Below are 5884 nucleotides of genomic sequence, written 5' to 3' on the forward strand. Positions count from 1 at the left end.
ACACACACACACACACACACACACACACACACACACACACACACACACTGGCACTGACAGATGGCAGGTCGTTGGATTGAATGCGGCGACAGAGGCTCCACTTTGCCCGTTTTTTCCACGATGAGGGGCGTTGCCCGGGGAAACCATTTCATGGCTGAACCTGAGATTGAGTTTCCCCGTCCCTGGGATGACAGATAACAAGACCCTGGCAATCAAACACCGACAGGATCAAACGCTCGACCATCAGTCAGCGCTGACAGCCGACTGCAGGCGGAGACACACAGAGACAATAGAAGATCCCTGCGAGGAGACAAGGACGCAGGAGACAGCTGAAGAGACAGGAGACGAGGGGAAGAAAGACCTTTTTAGGAAAGAAAAACTCAAGCTACAGCATGGGACTGACTCCTTGTCATACAGTATTTAAGGAGAATATTGATCATCTAAAATCTCAGTTTGTACTGTAAACTCAAATAATGGATAGGTAATTTACAAAAGTGTAAAAGGAGCCATAATGGACTTTAATGGAGTCCATTATGGATGCATGCATGGATGGATGGGTGGGTGGAAGGATGGATGGATGGGTGGAAGGATGGATGGATGGATGGATGGGTGGAAGGATGGGTGGAAGGATGGATGGATGGGTGGATGGAAGGAAGGATGGATGGATGGGTGGAAGGATGGATGGGTGTATGGGTGGGTGGGTGGGTGGAAGGATGGATGGATGGGTGGGTGGATGGATGGATGGATGTATGGGTGGGTGGATGGATGGATGGCTGGGTGGAAGGATGGATGGATGGGTGGAAGGATGGATGGGTGGAAGGATGGGTGGATGGATGGATGGATGGGTGGGTGGAAGGATGGATGGGTGGAAGGATGGATGGATGGATGGAAGGAAGGATGGGTGGATGGGTTAGTTATGAAACAAGACTTTCCCCCAGGTAATGGGTGTTGATGTCCTGGGAGTACTACGTAAGGAGACCGTTGTTATATCCCAAACCACCATCCTTTTTTCTAATCTTAACTAGTTATGTTGGTGCCTAAACTTAACTGTCGTCGCTTGACGCTCACTCTGCTAAACTTAACTCAAACGGCTGCTGAAACACCCGTCAGCTACAGGTGGTCTGCACCCGGGTCACAGGTACATTTTCTCAGCTAAGATTAACTGTTACCACCGCTAAACTCAGCCCTTGTGTAGTCTTCCTGTCGACCATGTCACTTTGGGTTTTTCATGTTCAAAACTTAGCATTTGTCACATTTCTTCCCGGTCTTTTGTCACTATTTAAGATGTTTGTCGATTTTTTGTTGTTGTTTTGTTTGTTTTTTTAAACCATGTCTTTGAAGCTTTTTCCAACGTTTGAGTCACTTTTTTCAACTTTTTTTTTTTTAACAATATTTTTCTTCAAACACTATTCAGTGAGCCAATTAGCATGCAGCATGCTTCAACCAAGATCTAATAACAACTGCTGATTGGCTGTTTGTTGTGTGGAATCAATCATGTTATTTTGGGGAATTTAAATGAACATTCCTAAGAAAACGGGTCAATTTGACCCGAGGACAACATGAGGGTTAAGCACAAGAGCGATGCACCCCCTTCGCACATGTTAAAATGATTCCCTTGGCTACGCTTTAACGTGACGGAGGACCCCAACATTAGATGGCGTGCTGTGGCTCTGTGATTACACGGATACGTCACACGCTAACAACGGACATGCTAACAACACATACATGTGACACTCCTTTTGCAGCTGTGGCTCTGTGATTACACGGATGCGTCACACGCTAACAACGGACATGCTAACAACACATACATGTGACACTCCATTTGCAGATACAAAGCAACGCGCAATAAATCACTTTGAAATGCACTTACACATACAGGTGCAAACACAATAAACAAACAGCAACATGCTAAACCCAGATAGAGTGTGTGTGTGTGTGTGTGTGTGTGTGTGTGTGTGTGTGTATTACCGTTTGGGGGCTGATGTGCGGCTCCCATTTGATTGGACGATATTGGTGAACAACATAATATCCACTTCCTCCTCCCTGGGTGACGACCTTCGAGTTGAAGTAATTCTTTGCCCCATTCGCCTGGACACACACACACACACACACACACACACACACACACACACACACCAGTGCATACAAGGATACGAGGTAGGAGATTTATTCCTCCCACATACAAAATCCACACTAAACCTGTCGTATATAATGTGAATGCACAGCTCATTAGAATAACCCCTCTGTAACATGGACTCAGCTGTGTGTGTGTGTGTGTGTGTGTGTGTGTGTGTGTGTGTGTGTGTGTGTGTTACATTCAGAATGCTCTGACACACATTTTGCCTTTAGCAGATAGTGGCCCCCGTGCGATTTGGAGATTGCACTTGTCCATATTGTGATTTCAATAAAGTTGGGCTCATCCATGCGGCCTGCAGGGGAACAGACGCTTCTTTTACGAGCACAACTAAAGATCAGCGTCCCGTCCGGCCTTTTTACGACTGACCAACATCTTTTCACGAGGCTAATTACATTTTCCTGATTATTTTAAAAACAGGAAGGAGCCTCGTAAGTCTCGTTAGCGCTTAGCGACTCCCCCTAACGACCCTTTAACGTTCAGGATGCGGATCATAAAGAGACTGGAGCGGGCGCAGTGTGTGCTCGGCATTTTGGGTAATCAGTTTATTAAAGGCTGGTTCTTTATTTCTTTCTTTTGTCCTGTCTCTCTTTCTTTCCTCCGTTTTGTCTTTAATTCTTTCTTTCCCTCCTAATTTTTTAGGTTATTGATTCATTAGAACTTGGAATTAAAGCCAATTACCATGGAAGAATCAAACCTTCCTCAGCATGAACCCTCCCTCCATCTATCGATCGATCTATCTATCTATCTATCTATCTATCTATCTATCTATCTATCTATCTATCTATCTATCTATCTATCTATCTATCTATCTATCTATCTATCTATCTATCTATCTATCTGTCCACTGTGTCTGTGTATATATATTTCTTATTTCTATCTTGACCTTGCTCTTTATCCCTCTCTCTCTATCTCACTCCCTCTCTATTTTTATCTATCTCTCTATCTTTATCTACAATCTATCTCTATCATTATCTCTCTCTTTCTATCTTTAGCCATCTCTAGCTCTCTTTCTGTCTTTATCTCTCTCTCTCTCTCGGTCTTTATCTCTATCTCTCCTTGTCTCTCTTTCTGTCGTTATCTCTCTCTTGGTCTTTATCTCTATTTCTATCTCTTTGTCTCTCTCTCTCTCTGTCTTTATCCATCTCTCTTTATCTCTATCTCTCTAGCTGAATCTCTCTCTTTCAGTTCGAAGGCTGGTTCTTAGCACGACCGTATTGATGTGAAGTATTGCTAAAGCACATAGGGAAACATTTACATACATTTTAAAGTTTAATTAAATTTCTCTCTCTCTCTCTCTCTCTCTCTCTCTCTCTCTCTCTCTCTCTCTCTCAGTATCAGTTGTATTTCCCCTGTCGTTGGCCCTCCATGCTGTAGAACTGGTCCCTGCTTGGACCGGGGTGGTTGCAGGAGTGGCAGCTCCTCTGTAACCACACGTGACACTCGACAGCTGCTTGAGCAACACAGTCGGTTCAGATGAAGCTGAAATCCCTCCTGAGATGTAACGGTGCCTTTGTGTCCCAACAGAAGAGCAGCCCTGGCGTTTCCATGTATTACCCTGTTGCTCCCGTTTTAAAACCCCAGTCGTAGTGTTAAAAACATTTCCCTGTAGAGATCCATAGCCCAGGAAAAACTTTTGCAAGCCCTCCTGTGAGGATCTGTGAAACATTTTGTCTTTATCGAGCAGTGGTTTACGGGGATAGACGGTTGGATTCCCTAAAAATGAATGAATGAAAGGTCCCCTTCTTTGGCCTTCACCTCCGATCTTACAAAGGATCCGGTTATGTTTGGCAGCCAATCAATGAGACAATGCTAGTCATCTGACAGTACCTAATCCCAGATTAGATCCAGCTCCTACAACCCTGTCTCCCAAAAAAACAACACAATCACACACACAACTAACCTTCAGTCTCAGCTACACATTGAGGGCAACACATTGTCTCCCAGGTTTTAGCCATCCCCATGGCGGCGACAGGCGCACGTTGTGAAATGGTCACAGTTTGAAACGTGGGTAATATTGGGAATCCAACTACTTGGTAACATGATGGTTTGGGTTGAAATAGAAAAACTAAAAGTTACGTACAGTATATGTATGAGTTAATAAGAGTCAGTGTTGACTTTTGGTTTACCACGTCTGCTTTTCCATCTTGGATTAGAAACAAATCACTGGAAATGAGTCCAGGGGCCTGTTGCACGAAACCAGGATAAGGGAGTAAGCCGGGATATTCAAGTTATCCTGGATGAATTCAGCTTTGACTCGGTTGCACGCAACCAGGTTAAATTAAACCCAGCCAAGTAACCATGGAGATTTATCCTTTGTAGCCAGCCTGGTCCAGAGCAGGCTAACAGCCGGGCTAGGATTAATCCTGGAGTCTCTTGTGTTAAATCAGCTGCAGCTCTGATCCCAAATAAACATGTTTAACAGTTATTCTGTTGTCATCTGAGTGTGTTCTGCTGTGTTTTTATTACCATGCGTTACTTGTCACTATTGTTGTCATGAGTTTGATTGAAAGCCTGCTGTAGCAGTTGTTTAGATGAGTAGAAATGGTTCCACTGGCACCCAATTGGGAGAGTCGGGACTTATTGTGTTTTTATCCTTGATTGTATTGGATATCTTTTCCTGTGTACGGCATCCTTATTGCATTTTAAATATATCAAATCCAAATCTAATCAGAAAATCCGCTAGAATATGTGTATATGTATGTGTGTGTGTGTGTGTGTGTGTAAGCATGTTTTTGTCTAGTAATTGTTTACTTACCTGCTTATTTTGATTTCTTAATATTTACTCATTTTTGAGTCTAACTGATGATACGAACTGGGGGGTTCAGATGGAGTCAGGTTTAAGCTAATCTTTCCTCATGTAGCTCAGAGCTGTGCTATAGCTCATGCTAATCTCTTAGCCTGCAGCATTAGCCCATGCTAATGCTAATCCCTTTCTGTCTAGCGCCGGGCTATAGTGGCGCTAATCCGTTGTAGTGTAGCCATGCTAATGCTAATGCAGCTGTCTGTCAGAGATGTACTGTACTCTAAGCCAAAAAACTATAGAAGAACAGATAATGTCCTGGAAACTACCAGTCCAGTACAGTACCAGTACCTTTTTTGTTGTTGTTGTTCATGGACATTTCTGTCTAGAAATGTCTGAAGAATTATGATGTACCTTTAACAGACATTTCTCTTAATCCAAAGAATCAAAATGTAGAAAAACACCTGTGAAATTGTAAAAAAAAAGTATCGTGGATGGTTCCAATCAACGCTCCTCCCAGGTTAATAACTGATCAGTTCACTATTTTCATTGAATGTGGATGTTTATTTCATTTTATAGCATTTTAAGAAAAGAAAAAGATTTAATAATACTGAAAAAAGTGACAGAAATGTAGGAAAAAACAACAAAAACGTACAAAGAAATGCATAAATAACAACAGAGACATTGTTAAAACTGAGAAACTACTTCGGGAAAAGTTGGAAAACATCAAAAAGTGACAACAAATGTCGGAGAAAGCTTAAAAAACTTCAAAACAACAACAAAAATGTGATAAAGAACTGTGGAAAAAGGGTCTTATGGTGTTAACTTAAAATTTGGACCCAGAAGAAATAAATGTTGATCTCCGGGACCACGACACAAGGTTTAAACTCATATTTCCAAGGATTTTACTACGACTACGACTATGTGACCGGCTGAGTCCCCGTCAGACACCCCAGTCCCAGCCCGACGCTCAAGTCCCCGTCAGACACCCCAGTCCCAGCCCGACG

General features: G+C 42.9%; 1 long non-coding RNA gene across 1 annotated transcript in view; it reads right to left on the reverse strand.

Moving 5' to 3' along the window:
* The window catches only part of LOC117941842, a 20895-nt gene extending 17771 nt beyond the window's left edge, over positions 1-3124 (reverse strand). The window contains exon 1 of the long non-coding RNA XR_004655991.1: positions 3091-3124. This is a non-coding gene — a long non-coding RNA (uncharacterized LOC117941842). The remainder of the gene's footprint in view (positions 1-3090) is intronic.
* Between the last annotated feature and the right edge of the window lie 2760 nt (positions 3125-5884).

Source organism: Etheostoma cragini, chromosome 3, assembly GCF_013103735.1.
Source record: "Etheostoma cragini isolate CJK2018 chromosome 3, CSU_Ecrag_1.0, whole genome shotgun sequence".
Classification (NCBI taxonomy): Eukaryota; Metazoa; Chordata; class Actinopteri; order Perciformes; family Percidae; genus Etheostoma; species Etheostoma cragini.